Here is a 17,023-nt window from a genome sequence, read left to right on the forward strand (position 1 = left end):
TCCGGTGCTGGTTGCAAACAGTTTATCTCGGTTTGTGCCGGGACGTGGCCCTGGCTGAGGAGGCAGAGGAAGGGCAGGTGTGGATCCATTCACGCAGAGGAGGCTCACGGGCCGTGTGCCCGAGCTCACCTCTCAGTGCTGTGTTTCTGTTTCTGTACCACCACAAATCTCCGTCGGTCAAACGCAGCCGCAAGCGCCGGGGGCTGCCCCGGCTCAGCTTCACCCTGAGGGACCGCTTGAAGCCTGTGATCTAAAGTTTTAGATGCCACTGCGGTTGTCGGGGTTTGCAGCAAGCTCCTGAAGTGCCCGCAAGGACACTTGTGAGGAAACACAACTGAATAATGAGATTATTGCAGTTTAAATTACTAAGCAACAGTCTCTCTGACAATGAACTTAGTAACGCTCTGCCATCTATTTAATCACACTAATCAGACAGAACAACTCCTCTTAGATACAAATTACTCTGCATTTCATTTAAATAAAGGTCAGAGAGCTAAAAGCCACACAAGCCACCGCAGTCCTGCTGTACAACACACCCAGCAAAAGGCATCCTTTGTTCCCACAAGGGACCCAGCCTTTCTGCCATGGGCTGCCAAGGCAGGGCTGCATCTGAGCACCCCACACAGACCTCCCGCCTCCGCTCCCCGTTGCCATCCGTGCGTGGGCCCGGGCCTGCCTGGCTCGGGAGCAGCTCCCTGCTCTGGGGGGTGAGCATAGGTTCATCAATGAGATTCAAAGGGCGAGAGAGCTCTGATTTCTCCTTGTTCTAAAGTACAAGCATGTGTACGGTCTTGTGTAAGAAACAATTATACCCCTTGGTTCTCACTGCTTAAAATATGCCTCTCTTGTCCATGAGGCTGCGGGTCGAAGCCAAGCAGGGCTGCCTGTTGAGAGTCTCGCCATTTATCTGGCTGGCGCCATCGTGATTATCTTCATTTCAAAATCTGTTTTTGTATGTGTCTCTCACCATTGCAAACTGATGACTTTCCTTGGGTATTGAAAGGCTTTGTTTGAAATCCGTGCCTCCTTGGGCTGAAGCTGGTCATGAGAGGGCAGGCCTGTCATTTACCCAAGAGCCTGGCAGTTACAGCTGAAGATTATCGACCCATACTGCTGGTTTTAACCTCCCTTCGCAAGCCCAGAGCAGATGTGTGCTCCCCAGCCACGGGGAGAGGGGAGCTGAGGTGCCCCCGTGGGACCCCTCCCCAGTGGGTGCCTGCACGACGCCTCTGGAGGCTGGGAATATTCCCCCATGCTCACAGCAGCATTAGGTTGCCTCAAGCCTTGCTCCTCGCTGCGCTTCTTTCCACTGCTCTTAACAAGCAGGACAGTGACTGCAGGCGAGTCACCGGCCTCCTCCCGCCTCCCCCCCACCAGTGTCCCCAGTACAGCTCATGCCTGTACCAAGATGTCACCGTCGAGCTGGGCTTGGCAACGCTTTCATCCCTGCACTGCCCTTGCCCACACACGGCTTGGGGACACTTCCTGAACCTCCAGCCCCCATCCTGTCGCCTCTGGGGTGAGCCTGAAGCTAACTGTGCTTCCAGCACAGAGACAAGGCTGGTCCTGGGGTCACCAGGCACTCCGGGTGACCCTGTGCCACTGCTTGAGAATTTCACCCTGAGCAATGGTGTGGGGCTGGTGAATGTGAGGCACCCGGCTGCAGGAGTCCCTGCACTTGCAATGCCCCTCAGCCCTCCTCCTCGCCAGGACGAAGGAGCAGGCAGCGAGGATCTGCTTGAGGAGGCAATCAGGAAGGAGCCTGTTCATTCCACTGCCAAAATCACTCACAACATAAATAGGCAATAAACATCCCACAAACACCTTCCTCTCCCCTGTGTGTGCTGTGTGTCTGCATGTACATCCTTATACATATTTTTAAGAGCTAATGAAAGGAGCCCGACTGACAGTTTGACGGAGCAAGCACTTCCTGTTATTTACAGAACTGGTACAATATAGGAAGCAGCAGAGCAAACTTCTTCCTTGGGCTGTGTCAAATCCCTGATCCAGAGGAAACACTTGAGCATAAAGCTCATGTATGTTCATTTTTCTCATCTTCCCTGTTCGGATGCAGGAACCGTTCCTTTTCCTGGGAGCAGAGGGGCTGTTACGGAGTTCCCTGGCTCAGTGCTATTCTTGCCGTGATGATGGCTGCAAATTTTCATTTCTATGGAAATGGACACCTGAATCAAACAATGTAAACCCCAAATTCCACCTCTTCCCACCAAATCAGCCCAGTTCCCACCCAGTACAAGTTTCTAACTGCATAGTCCTCACCCCCTGTCTCAGTCCCGTTCTCTGCCTGCCTGGTGCTGTGGCTGTGTTAGCTCAAATAAAGCACATGGTTCCAGTTATTATTTACTTGCAAAACATTTCATCAGGCCATGTGTCTGATTCAGGACTCAAAAAGCCAGGCCACTAAAGGAGGACAGCACTTAATGTAATGAAGTAGCAGGGAAATGTCGTGCTTTAAAGATGTCTTGCAAGGAAATGGATTCCATGCTGTATCCTCAGAGCTCTCAAGGTCAAAATAATAATTATGAGAAGGGAGCTGGAGGAAGAAGGGTAAGGATGGGGCTTTGCATGGGGCAGCAGCACAGCCTGAGCCCAGCAGGGCAGGCCTGTCCCTTGCCAAGCACTTTCTACTACTCCTGAGCAATTACAGATTGATGGGTGAGTCACAGAAGAAAAACACAACTGGATTTTGTTTACTGGGGCGGAAGCTGGCTCCGGCGCTTCCCAAGAGCTGGAAGCTGGGGCTGGACCAGCCAGGGGATGAGGGACCCTCCTGCAGAAGGCTCTGATCAATTAAAAGGTTTCTTGTACCCCAACGTCGGTCTGACTGACCTGACCAGACCCAGAACCACACACAAAGCCACTTGTAACTGCTTTTTTGAGGTGTACCGCGCTGGCCAGGCTCCAGGGGAGCGGGAGCACACGGTTCCCGCAGTGCGCTGCGAGGGAGCAGGCGGGGTACCCATGGCCCGGGCTGGTGCCACGGCCCAGCTCGCCCTTGCTGCATCCCTGCAGGAGCCCTGGACTGCCCGTGTCCTGCCCCGTATCCTGCCGTGCATCCTACCCCGCGGCTGGGGAGCAGGAAAGAGGGCAGCAAAGAGCTGCCTCTGATCCAGGGCACTCGCAGACCGCTCGCTGGCTGCCCCGGGGAGACTCAGCCCCTTCCGAGGCAAGGGATCTTCCCAGACCCAGCCTGGGGGGCTCAGGTGGCCCCAGCCCCAGCCAGCCGGCTGTCCCGCCCAGTGATACGGAGCCTTGGGGGCAGAGTCCGTGCAATGCCAATAGAGATCCGGATTGGGCTTCCGATACCAAAACTCCAGTTTCTGCTGTGTCCCCTCCCTCCCCTCCCTGCATCAGCCCTGTCTGCTGAGGCTGTGATGCCCCAGCAGGACCCTCTGACCTCGTGAACTGCGGCCAGGACAGAGTTCATGTGTTTTTGTGATATAAAACAATCACTCGTCAAAGCGCACACAGAAAGAACAATACACAGATAGCAAGTGCCCGAAGATTAGGAACGGTCAGAAGTGTTTTTCCATACAATCCTAAGTTTTCCTATGGGGCAGGGCAGAGCCCGCAGGAGCCCACCTCCCGCTGCTGACACCGGTGGCACGCAGCCGTGGCATCGCCCATCCGTGATCTTCCATGGGAGAGCGCGGTGGGGACCTGAGGGGCTGGCGGGGTATGCGGGGGGCAGCTCACAGCCCCGCTGCGGGCTCTGAGCCGGGGGAAGCCCCAGCGCACGGGGCTGGGTCTCTCCTCACTCCTGCCCCGTGCGGCGCTGCCGTGCTCCGGGGGTGACCGTCAGTCAGAGCCGAGGCCGGAAAGCACCGGCGGCGGTTTCGGGCTCCTCCGGTGCTCGTAGGCGCTGCAGCCCCGTCTCTGCCCTGTCCCCTCCCTGCTCCTGCAGCTTCCCGTCTGAGCATCCTTTTCCTGAGCATCCCCCAGGCGCTCCCTGGTCAATAAATCCCCCCGTTCTCTCCCCATCCCACAGGGCCGGGCAGCAACACAAGGGCCATTCCAGCAGGCTGGAATAATTACCTCTAGTTGTGTTATTATTGTGGAATAATTACGTTTATCATGGTGGTGTTTGGGGCCAGACTCCTGTGTCTGGGACTGCGCTTTTCACCCCGGCCTTCACCCAGTGACCCTCAGTCTCTGCTGGTGCACCCAGACCTGCCATGAAGCCCTCGTGTTTGCCCCAAGGCACTGCTCTGCTGTCTGCTCTCTGGTCACAGCTTCATGGCTTTGCCTTCAGCGGAATAGCCCCAGCTCCCCATCGTGCAGAGAGGAGCAGGACTCAGAGCTGAAACTCCTCCAGGGAACATTTTGGGAAGTTCGCAAGCCTGGTGATAGTGGGATTTGGCTGGTGGCCTGTGCCCCACACCCCACCGCACCTACCCTGAGCCTGGTATTGCTCAAATGCCACCGGTACTGCTCAGTGCAGCACAGCAGTGCAGACTATTCAGGGCAGGGAAAGCCAGCTCAGATATAAATATCAATCAAAATAAGTCATCTTGTCCTTCAGCTGCTTCCAACCTGCCACCCCCAGCCCTCAACTGCCATTTTCAACTCAGCGGCTGCTTTGCCCAGCCTGGTCTTGCCCAGAGACACCCCCAACCCCTCTCCCGCTGCATTGCTGTGGGATCAGGGCCAGTCCTAGCAGACCCTTTGGGAGGCATTTGCGGGCAGGAGAAGGTCAGAAGCGTTGGCTTGGCAGCTGCAGACATCCCTCATCGAGTGCCCCGGGGGAAGAACTGGCTACAGACAACTTCTTGTCCCCATTCAACAAATGTAATGTAATGCTTGCAAGATTTTGCACCATTAAGTCAAAGGAGAGAAATAAAGGCTGGCAAAAACAGCGGCTAGGAGGGGACTCTCTGTACTTCACACATCACAGGGTGCCTTTTGGGCAGAAAGGAGGGGGCTTGTGACCCCCCACCACCCACATCACCGCAGAGGGGCCATGCACTGAGGTGGTACCTGCTTCCGAAACTGAGCATGGCTCTGGCTGTGATGGCCCGGGCTCACTGGCAACCCTGTGCCCTGCCAAGCAATCAAGTAACTGCAGATGCTCTGGGACTAACCCCCCGCTGCAGGAACCAAAGCCTCCCTCCCTCCTTTTCCCTTTCCTTTTCTCCTTTCCTTTGCCTTTCCCCTTCCAGTCTTTCCCTGAGGCAGCCCCTGTTGCACTCTCCTTCTACCTCCTGTGGAGGAGCTTGGATGTGTTCCTGTTTCTTCCCCTTCCCTGCTCCTCCTCGTAGCTTTCCTCTGGGTATTCATTAACCAGTCTGCCCCTTACTCCAGGGACGAGATGATACTGCAGAAGTCAGAGCATATGCCCATGTACCTTCTACCTTTGCAGATGAGCATTTTCATCTCACCTTGAAGGGAAAAACTCTACCAGGTTCCTAAACAAGGAGCTTCCCTGAGAATAAATTGTCCTTATTCACAGAAGAGTAAAATCCTCCCCTTGTGTGGAGCTGTTCCCCTGAGGAGCAGTGTGCCCATACAGAGCCGCAGGGCTCCAGGGCAGGCCAGCAGCAGCTGTAAGTGCCAGACTGTGAGCCTGCTCTGGGCAGCTCAGCCTCCTGTGATGGGCACCATGGAGGAACAGGCTCATCTGCTCCCCATCGGCTCTCCATAGCCAACGGTGTGAACCAGGAGATCCATACGAGAGCTGGGAAGGATGAGGAGGAGCGATGCTCTCTCCCAGCTGGGGTGAACATGCTCTATTGGGTCTCCAGCAGCAGCAAGTGCTCCTGGCCCACTGCCCTTGGAGCACCAGTGCTCCAGGCAACACCAAGAGGACAGACTGAATCAGCATTAATTGGGAATGTAACATCTTGTGAATGCAGCCCTCCCATCCATCCCTTCGCTGCAGTTTCTCCTGCTGCTCCAGAGACTCTTCCTTGGGCTATTTTTAGTGCTGGATTACATCACTGCCAGCTCTGCTGCTTTGAAACAGGCACCGGCTGCTAACACCAGTGATGGTGATCTGCAGGGCTGCAGGGAAGGGAGCTGTGAGGACAGGAGCTTGATCGCTCAGCCAGCAGATGACTGGGCTGCACTTGGGAGCCGCTGGATGGAGCCTGCTTTGGGACAGCAAACAAGGAGCATCATGGTGATGCTGGTGCCCAACAGGGAGAAGGAGCACCCTGCTGTGAGAGCCCCACTTCCACCGGGACTGGGGGATGCTTTCCAGCAGCACTGCCATTGCCTGGCTGTGCAATACCAAGCAAGTTAATTAATCCTCTGTGCTTCTCCCCTTTCCAAAGAAAGAGTTTATGCTGACCTACTTTTTTACACAGAAATCTGCAAAGGGTTCCAGTGTCCATGACAAGCAAGTGATGCTGAATGTGCTGATTATGCCGGCTGTAGAGACAGACAACTGTGGAGCCAAAACAGCAGCCAGCAAAGGCAGAACATCACAGCTCTGGAGCAAGTAACAGAGAGAGCTGTTCCTGCAGGCAGGTCACAACTTCCAGCCTGGCAGCCAGCCCTTGCTTTTGGGCAACAGCAACTCACGTGCTGACCGGGCACATGGGAGGGTGGCTCAGGCCATGAGGTGCCACGAGCAGCCACGAGGCACAGAGGAAGTTGGCCTTGCACCACTTGCATCAGGGTCAAGGGGCCCGGCAGCCCTGGGAGGGTGGAAGCCCAGAGCTCGCAGGGAGCCCTTGGCGTGCCTGAGAGGCTGCAGATGCCCCGCGTGCCTCCTCAGGAGTGCTGGCACTGCCACTGCTCATACAAGCACCTCTGGGGCCCCGAAAGGGCTGCCTGGGCCACGGCAAATTCAAACCTCTCCATTGCTGAGCCAGCCTCATGGCCAGGGCTTCAGGAACCTGCGCGGGAGCCGTTAGCAGAACCGAGGGAACAGGGGCACCCAGGCTGGCCGAGCACCTTCCACAGCCTCCCCTCTGCATCCACACCGGCCAGAATCCCTCTCCTGGAGGCTCTGCCCAGAACAGGGGCTGGAGCTCCTCAGGAGGAAATTCTGAGTTAAATTCCTTCCTGCCGAGTCACTGGCAGTGGGAACAGTGTGTGCTCCAGCACCATGACATCCCGCTGGCCTCCTGCTGCTCCGCGGCTGCCTGGCACTGCAAGGCCAAGGCTCTCCCAGCGAGGCAGTGGGAGGTTTCAAGGACTGGGGGGCATATTTGTGGTGCCTCTGCCCAGGGGAGGGCTGGTGGGGGCCAGGCATCATCGTGGGGGAAGAGGATGCAGCGGGTCGCGAAAGAGCTGCAAAGATCCCCTCCATCACCCAAGGGAGGAGTAACAGAGCTCTGCTGCAGATTATACATGAGCCCAGCATAAAGCACTTATTAGTGAGGGCTCAGTAACCAAACCCAGGATTAAGGAGAAGGACCAAAGCCTCATCCAGTGCAAACAGCCGCAGCTGCACAGAGGCTGTGAGCTCCACACTAACTCATCCTCAGTTCCTCGGCAGCAATAATGAAACAGTTAAAGCATCCCGAGGAAGCTGTTCAGTTTATTTGCATTGAGCTGCTTAAAAAGTAAACACCGCATAAGGCCAGGCCTGCCAGCGGCTGTCACTGGCCTCACATCCAGGATGTGGTGGGCTGATCCCGAGCAGGGCGGGCTGGCACGCAGCCGTGCTAGAGATGGGAACATGAGCTGTGTCCGACATGGAGCAAAGGCTGCTCCCCCCTTCCCAGGGCAGATCTGCCAGTGGAGTCACAGAGCTGGACAAACATCCCTGATGATTTTCTCTCATCTCAAAGATGAGGCAAATACTGCCCTGATCTGGGCAATCTGGGTAGGGATTATTAAACCAAAGTGGTATCTGGGCCAAGGTTAATGAAGGAGCCTGCAAAATCCTCCTGGCCGCAGCGTTTCGGTTCCCTCATCTCGGTGGCTGGCGCTGTGCCATGGGGACACAGAAGCCCAGCAGCTGACCAGGCTCATGCTGAGTTTCCCATCCTCACAGGGGTGACAGGAACCCTCATGCTGCCTCGTGAACCCTGTGCAGCACCTCTGCAAGTACCCGCTACCTCCATCACCCCGCGGGGACACACTCCCCGCTGCTCAGTGAGGGTCACGTTTCCTTGGAGGAGCCCCAGGGCAGAGCTCATACCTGCTATGCCTGCTGCCATGTGGGAGAGCTGCAGCCGATCAGCATCGCAGGCAGAGGCAGGCTGCACCGCGGGATATGCACGTACCCACCCAGGAGAGGCTTCTTCACCCTCCTCCAGGGTCCCAAATCCCACACCTCTGCTTGGGCAGCAGTCTGCAGACTGCCCCTGGGAAGATGGGGAACGTCCTCAGGCTCTTTCCCCCCCTCTTATTTTAGGTGAACAGAGAAGTTCTTCAAAGTGTGGGCTTGTGTTTCTGTCATTTTCCTGCCTCTCTCACCACCGAGAGCTTCGGAAATGGAGACCTGGGGGCATCACAGCATGAGCTCACACATCTCTGCCCTGATGGGCTCCTTATCACTGGAGTAGTTTCCAACACCTCAGCCCTCATGTTAAAACCATTAAGTCTCTGCCCACCGATGCAAAGGGAAACTGAAACCACAGCCCAGCAGTAATCAGGGAAATAAAGTTTTCTGCTTCCACCAGTTTGAGGCTGCCCAGATCCTGCTGCCTAATCTCCTGGGAAACCCAGGCTCCCTGGTCCCAACTGCTTCCCCAGGGCTCTCACCAGGGCGCTTTCCTTCCAGTGCCAGCTCCTTAACAAACACTGGCTGTTCCTGTCACATTTTTCTCACAGCAGCCAGTGACGCCAGCCCTGCTGGCGAGGGATCAATTCCTTATTCACCAAGTCAGCTCATCAGAAATGACCCCGGATCCAGGGACACAGGCTCCTTGGAGTGCTGGAGGATTCTGAGGGCAGAGCTGCAGCAGTAACCCATGGTCTGGAGATGCAGCTCCACGCAAGAGACTTGGCACCAGCCATCCCTCTTCATCCTGTATGGCAGGGCCAGGAGGAGCCCTTGCCAATGAGGGAAGCAGAACCGGTATCCCTGTCTCTTCTATCTTTTGTCTCTTCAACATCCACCCTTCAATAAAGCACAATTATCTGTTTACTCAAAACAAGGGTAATTAACCACCCAAATGGTGACTGGGGAATGTGAGAGTCACAATAGTCCCTATTATGGGGCAGATCCACTTAATAGAGATCATTCTTCCTGGCCTTAACACGCTGGCAGTGCATGCCAGCACCTTCACCCAGTGCGGCCTGGCACTGAAAACACACAGGGAACTGGTGTCCCTCAAGTGCAGAGGCCAGCCAGGTCAGGACCAGAGCCACCAGCTTGCCACATGGAGCTGGTGCCGGAGCCTTCCCAGCCCAGGAGGCGACAGTGCTAATGTGAATGCTGCAAATACTTGACTTCCATTTGCAGGGTAACCTCACCAGCCCCCAGCTGAGAGTGATTCCCAGTTCCACACGGACTTGGCTGTGCTCCAGAAGTAGGAGCTGCATCACCAGCCCCCAGCCCCAAATCTGCAGATCCCACTGCCCCAGGGAGCATCCTTGGCACCACCAGGCTCACGGCTGGGCTCAGCTCAATCCCTGTCAGGATTTTCCATGTTCTTAACTTCCCAGGGGTGTGTTTAGATGGAGGAGGAGGATGCTGAAGGTCCCCATCATCCCTGCTGACTCTGGCTGCCATCCCAGCAGGGCTGCGGGCTCTGCCAGCACCTTCATCCCTCTCCTCAGCCTGCAGCCACACTGGGGGTATCCATGTCACTGGGCGTATCCATGTCACTGGGCCACGCTTATGGGACACTCAGGTCACTGAGGAGGGACCCATTTGGCAGGTGCAGCAGCCACCTCTGTTTACCTGCTCCCATCTCGCACTGCACACACACGATTCAGCTTTCGGTTTCAGCCTCTCCTCTATTTATATCAAACCCTTTGAGTGATGTGCCACCACCCCCAGGAGCATGGCTGTGCCAGGGCAGCCTGCCCAGCACCTCCTCACCAGAGCTGGCTGCAGGGGCATTTGATTGCAGCATGACAGCACCTGCACAGGGAATAAATCTCCTGTGGTGGTCTGGGGACAGCCCTGTCATCCCTGTCACACTTACAAGGCTCTGAAGCTGCACTCAGGAAATAGGTTTGATCCTGCTGAGACGCAACCAAAGTGCAGGATGCTAAGTGGTTGCATCATCCGCATGCCCAGGGACAGGGATGTGCCACTCACACAGTGGAGCAAGGTCACGGCCTGGATGGTTCTGATCCCCATCCCCAGGACAGCAGGAGCTGGTCAGTGGCACATGGCAGTGGGATCTTGGGGTCAGCACTAGGAGGACACAAGGGATGCTGGTGAGCAGCAGAAAGAGATCTGCAATGAGATTTAGTCAGAGGCACCTGCAGTCTGTTGCCATCAGAAATGAAAGGAGGTGGTAGCCCCAGAGAAGCCCCCCCTTCCCCATCCCCACAGGCGCACTGCAGCCCCACACACCCCTGCTTACGTCATGATGGGCAAGGAACCGTAATAGCCAGGCACATGTGATCAGGAACAAACCCTATTTATAGCCCTGCATAATAAGCTACATCTGAGAGAAGATGAAAGGGAAGATGATGAGTCAAGAGGGTGAGCGGGGCTGAACTTCACTGCTAACAGGGCAATTGGTTCACACGGAGAGGGATGTTACCAGGAGAGCTTCCCCTAGCAGCAGCACTGCCAATGGGTACCAGCCAGCAGTCACATCCTACCTGGACACATCCAGCCCCCATGGAGGCAGCCCCATGGAGAGAGAGGCTCGGTCTTGGCAGACTCAGCTACAGAGCTGTGTCCCTTTGACTTCATCCTGCTCATCACCTCCAGGCTTTCTCCTTCCCAGCACGAGGGGGATACCAGGGGCTTCATCCCCCCCGCCTTGCTGCCACTGCCCCGGAGCATGTGTGCTCCATGCCATGAGCAATGGTCCCATGCAATTCCCTGTGTTCTCACCCCATCAACAAGGCTCACAGCAGGAGAGGGGACATCTCTGCCCTAAATGCCGCACAGCCATGTGCTGTGGCGTGGGGAGGGTTAACCACCAGAAGGATTCCCCGTGGACCACCGTGTCCCTCCGGAGTGTGCACTCCCTGCCCAGCACAGGGCTGCGGCACCCGGCTGCTCAGCGGGGCCGTTCTCAGCCTCCTTACTCAGCGCTGCATTTTACAGCACCCGTGGGAAATATTTCCATTTCATCATGAAAACAACCCTGTGGCAAAAACAAATTATAAGGCTATCCAAGCGCTCACATAAACGGGGGAAAGAAAGTCCTTAAGCCGGGGAGAGCAAAGGGGTGGCCCTGCTTCCTCCCAGCGGGTTGCATCCAAAGCAACCTCTTAAAGCTCTTTCAGAACAAAATAACAATGCAGTAAATGAGCAAAGCAAACGAAAACAGGAGCGGACACCCCAGCACAATGCAGGGAGCCCTAACAGGGCAGGTGGCTTGGCCGTCCCCAAACACCTATGCCAGGATCTCACCAGGATCCATCCCAGGGAAAGCCTGGCTGTGTGTTACCCCTGCTCCAGGCACAGGCTCTGGGTCTCTAGCAGCTCATGAGGCTGTAGGACCCTCTCCCACCAGGGTCCTCAGAGCCCCCCCAGCGCCAGCCTGTGGCTTCCTCCGCCCTTCCAATGCCAGAGGGTGATCTGGAGACCCCATGGAGAAGCTTCTGCACCACAAAGAGCCACAGCAATGCACGGCCATGCTGAGCATAGGGCAGGCAGGCAGCTTTCAAGAGGCTCTCCAAGAGCAGAGCCAGAATCTTCCTTAATATCCTCTTTTATTTCCTTTTGAAGTGCTGCCAATTTACCTGGATAGGAAGGGAATGCTGAAGCATTCTGGCCCCCTTCCTCCCTGCATCAGGGCTGGCACCTCACAGCTGTTAGCAATTACCTGCACTTGGTGGAGGGTCTCTCTTCAGCCCACATTCTCAGTTAAAGGATCACCCTTAGGGGAAACCTCCCTGTGCTGTGTCACTAAGGACAGTATCAGCCTACATCCACCAGGTGAGCATTCCAGGTGGCCGGGGAAGCACTGGAGCCTGCACTGGTGCTGCTGAAGCCCTCCCCTTCGGCATCTCACCAAAGAGAAACCCTGGCTTAGTCTCCTTGCACTGCGCACACTTTCTACCTCGTTGTTTAAGCACCTGGCACAGACAGATGCAGAGGCTTTCTTTGGTACAAGACCCATGCCGGCCCTCCAGGGCCAGCAGCACCGTCAGGAGCAGAGCTGCAGCCTTCAGGCTGTGGGTGGCTTTGTTTGCTTTGGAGTTTGCACTTGCACTTGTTTTCCTTGGTATTTGCTCCAGCAGCTCCAGCTGAACGCTCATCCTGGGCAGCTCGGCCCCTGCGGTCCTGAGCTCCAGCACCGTGCTCCCTGCGGTCCTGAGCTCCAGCACCGTGCTCCCTGCGGTCCTGAGCTCCAGCACCGTGCTCCCTGCGGTCCTGAGCTCCAGCACCGTGCTCTCTGCGGTCCTGAGCTCCAGCACCGTGCTCCCTGCAGTCCTGAGCTCCAGCACCGTGCTCCCTGCACTCCAATTTCAGATCATTTCAGGCTTTGCTGGCTAAAAATACTGCCAAGCAATGCCCCCGCCTGTGATGGGCCTGTGCCCCGCACAGAACACAGGTGGGCCCAGCAGAGTCCTCCCTGATGGAGGATGCTCCCAGAGCTGCACCGGAGCATCCCGGCAAACCCGCAGCACCCCATCCCTGGTGACACGGTTCCAGTGCCAGTGCCCATGCTGGGAACAGGGCCGGTCATTCGGGGTGCTGTGAGGGATGGGTGACATGGGGTGATGCTTCATCTCCTGCAGTCCTGGTCAAGCACTTTGGCTCCTGGGGGGCTATGTCTCATGCGATGGCCCATTGGGGTCCCCAGCAGAGGTCTGAGGCAGAGCAGACAGATGCACACTTACGTAGAACACCCCAGAACACAAGGGACACAAACCCCCGCGCAGGCACCCAGCCCTGCCCCGCTGCCGGGCTCTGGCCTGGGCTGCAGCACAGGGCTCAGCACAGGGGACGTTACCAGCCCTGTGCTGCATCCACCTCCTGCCCTTCCCCAGCACCTCAGGCTCTCGCTGTCTGGCCTCCACAGCTCTATTTTAGCACCAGCGATGGGTCGTTTCCCTGTCAGAGGTCCATGTCTTTATTTAACTCCCATTCAAGTTCCCAAATTAGCGCAGGGAGGCTCCGGCTCTGTTTGCCTTGGAAGAAGATGCATCGCCACAAATTATTTTTGATTCAAGTAAACAAAGCCTCTGCCTCTCTTTCTCCTGCTCTCCTTTGATGTCGGTGCTAATTCCAATGCCCAAGATGTGAGCGCAGGCGCTGGCGGGGCCAGGCCGAGGCTCCGGGGATGCCGTGGGCTCCCTGCCCTGCCCTTGCTGCAAACCCAGCGCAGCCCCAGCCCTGCTGCATGGGGCTGCTGCCGCCCCAGCCCTGAAACAGCCCCAGGCTGGGGCTCACCCCTGGCCTGCAGCACCAGTTTCCAAGCGCACTACAGGCGGCACAGCCGCTGGCACGGCGCCGGCTGCCCTGACCCCCTGCCCCGCCGGTGTCAGGACAGCGTGCAGTGCACGGCGTGTCAGCACGTGCAGTGTCAGCACAAGGCAGGTCAGTGCATGGGTGTCAGCGCATGGGTGTCAGCACATGGGGTGTTAGGGCAGGTCAGTGCATGGGTGTCAGCACATGGGGTGTTAGGACAAGGCAGGTCAGTGCATGGGTGTCAGCGCATGGGTGTCAGCACATGGGGTGTTAGGGCAGGTCAGTGCATGGGTGTCAGCACATGGGGTGTTAGGACAGGGCAGGTCAGTGCATGGGTGTCAGCACAAGGCACGTCAGCACACGGGGTGTCAGCGCGGGGTGTGCCAGCACTGCGTGACACCCAGGCCAGCAGGGGACCAGGTAGGGCCCTGCAGCAGCCCCTGGGATACTGCAGTGAGGGTACATGGCGCAAGGTTCATTCAGTTCATCCCAGGCTGCTTCTGGGACCTGCTCTGCAGCGGGACAGGAGGTCCTCATCCCCCAGCACAGAGCTCCCCTGGGGCACAGCCCAGCCCCACAGCCACAGCAAAGGAGCCACTTTGCAGCCCAGAGCAGAGCCCCCTGTGCTGCAGGGCCAGGCCCCCTTGGGGACAGTGACCCCATCCCTGCGATTGCCCTCACAGCCTGCATGGGAGGCCTCCTCCAGGCATCGATCCACCCAGACACACGCAGCTATTAATAGCTGGGGCTGATGTTGACTTGGATCAAGTGGAAGATAACGAGGTTATTTTTAGGTTTATCTCTCAGCCTGAAGGGAAACGCTCTTCGCTGGCTCAGGCAGGCTCTACCCAACCTGTTGAGGCATGGTCAGGCCCTGGAATGAGGGACTCCTGCCATGGGGATGGAGGATGGATGCACCTTGGATGCACCAAGAGCACAGAGGATGCAGCAGGAGAAGCCTTGATGCACTGGTCCCCATAGTGCCAGTCCAGAGGGTCTATAACTCCTACCTTCATGGAGAGCAGCAGCACAAGGAGTCTCAAAGGAAACGAAACCATTGGAACCTTCCCTGGCTGTGCTCTCTGAGCCCCTGCACCACTCTCAGCGGGTATCCAGAGGAACCCTGTCCCTCCTGGTGCGGCCGTGTCCTCACTGGGACACCGGGATGGAGCACCAGCATTGTTCATCCCTCTGCAGGAAGATTTCAAGCTGAGAGCTCCAGCTTGGCACCATCCCACTGCCAGCACAGACACTTTAATTATGCTGTCCCAAGCAGTTGTGCCGTGCCGAGTGGCATCTAAAAATACCCAGAACACCAACTCACCCATAATGAGACACGGAGCACAAGGAGCCACCGCAGAAACCAACCCAGTGGCGCCGGGAGGCTTTTCCCATCGGGAAAGCTCATGGAACCACCATGTCCTCCAAAACCCTCCAATGAAACCACAGCTTTGGAGGGAGGAGGACTCCTCATGCCAGCTCCCCTTCCCCTTGGCTCCCTGTGCGAGCCCTGCGGACGTGGCCATGGTCCCATGGGGGTTTCAATGCCCGGTCCCAGAGCTGGCTCCCTGCACACTCCGCCTGCCAGCCCGGGGTGGTCCATCACACACCAGTCTCCTCTGGTCCACAGGACAAAGGGTTGGGCATGGGATGGCACCCAGGAGAGCTGGAGCTGCCCCTGAGCTGCTCCATTGGCTGGCACCAAAGGCAAATCCATGGGGAGCTGCGTCCCATGGCTGCAGTGAGGTCCAGGAACAAGCACTGGGTTCCCGTGCCCAGATTCCAGTGGGAAGGCCCTGGGATGAGCTGGGACAACAGCCTGGCAATGCAGAGGGGTTTGCGGGTGGTTGTTCCCTCCCTGTTCACTTCCACCCCACACTGGACTCCTCTCCTGAGCTGAAGGCCTTTTGCCGGTGCACCCCTGGCACATCAGGGGTCAGGAGAGCACCCCCCACCAGCCAAACCACCTGAGATCAAGTAAATGTGGGTTTGTCCAGAAGGCGCTGGTTAGAGAACACAGCTCCGCTGCCCCTGTGCACCCCAGGATCAACCAGGACAGGACCACGCTGGAGCTGGGGAGCAGGGAAGGGGGAAGTGGCAGTGGAGGCGGCTTCGGAGCACAGGGGAGCTCATGTCTCAGCCTAGCCTGGCAGAACCTCAGCCCAGAGCCTACGTGGGTCCTGCACACAAGCGGGGTGAGCTCAGCTGCCCCTGGGGCAGGGGCTCTGTGCCCAAAGCCCACAGCATGGATGAGCAGGCCCCTGCTGAGCTGTCACCTCAGGGCAGGACAGGAGCTGGCTGCAGTGAAGCCATAAATCATGTTTGTGCCAGAAGCCCAGCTCCGGAGGCAACGGGGCCAGGAGCGGAGCTGGGGCAGGCACGGGGATCCCCCAAGTGGGACGCAGCTCTTCAGGGAAGACCAGCCAAGCTCCGTGTCCCCTCTGAGCCTGTGCTATTTAAATCCTTCTCTTGTGAAAGCAAGACCTGAACAAGCAAACAAATATTATCTGGAAACACAAAAGCCCTGACAAATCTCCCAAAAATTCCTACGTGGGCTGCGCTGCGGTTGCACAACAGGAAGAGGCTGTTGATCCCATGTGCTCTGTGCCAGCACCGCAAGCCTCCACCCAGAGCCGCCTCTCGGCTGCAAACACAGCTGCACCCCACACCAAGCAGGAGGACAGGTCACAGTTTGAAGTAGCCCGCGGCCAGGCACATGTCCCACTAACCCAGCCCAGGGTTGCGGCTCTCCAGCTCCGCTGGGAGATGAGCAGGAGCCCTCCTGGCCACAGCACTCTGCTTGTGTGGATGGGAGATGCTCGCAAGGGAGTGGGTGCTGCAGAGGTCTATTGAGAGGAGGATGCTGCATGGGTTCCGCTGAGCTCTGTGGGATGGAAGGTCTGACTGCCCTTCTCTGGAGGGACGCGGGACCCCACATACATCACCTCCATCTCCTCCAGCCCCCCAGGTACAGGGTGGAGGCACTGACACTGCTCCTGGCAATGCTGCTCTGGCCCAGCGCCCCCAAGTTTTCTCCTTTCAGATCCCTCACATTATCCTTGCCCTGAGCCAGAGGTCAGAAACAGCCTTTGTGAGCTGGTGACAAGTGTGCGCAGCTGCAGAGCGGGGTTTGCTTGCAGGCCAGATCAAAGCTCTTGCAAAACAAGTTAATGATTGAACTCCTTTCAGGGGTGGCTTGCCCTTAAACTTCAAAGTCTGGACATGTTATGGAAGGAGATAATCTGACCCGGAGTGCACCCAGCTCTGAACACAGGAACATGGGTGCTGCAGCATCTCCCCACGCTGGTCATTTGCTGCCACCTGGTGTCATCCCTGCACAAGTGCTGGGGACCTGGGGGTGGCAAGGATGGACCCGCGGCGTGCAATGGCACCAAGTTTAACTGAAAGCTTTGGGTTTTCTTACACTGTACGCAGCATCGTCGCGCTAGAGACTGACACTGCCCCAGCCTGGCACAGCCAGTACCGAGCACACTGTCACCAGGGCTTGCGCAGGGGCAGACCACAGCCAGCTTAATGAATACAGCACACCCAGCC

Source organism: Pezoporus wallicus, unplaced genomic scaffold, assembly GCF_028554395.1.
Source record: "Pezoporus wallicus isolate ANWC-B61680 ecotype Strahan unplaced genomic scaffold, APGP_CSIRO_Pwel_v1 contig_8542, whole genome shotgun sequence".
In the NCBI taxonomy this organism is placed as follows: domain Eukaryota; kingdom Metazoa; phylum Chordata; class Aves; order Psittaciformes; family Psittacidae; genus Pezoporus; species Pezoporus wallicus.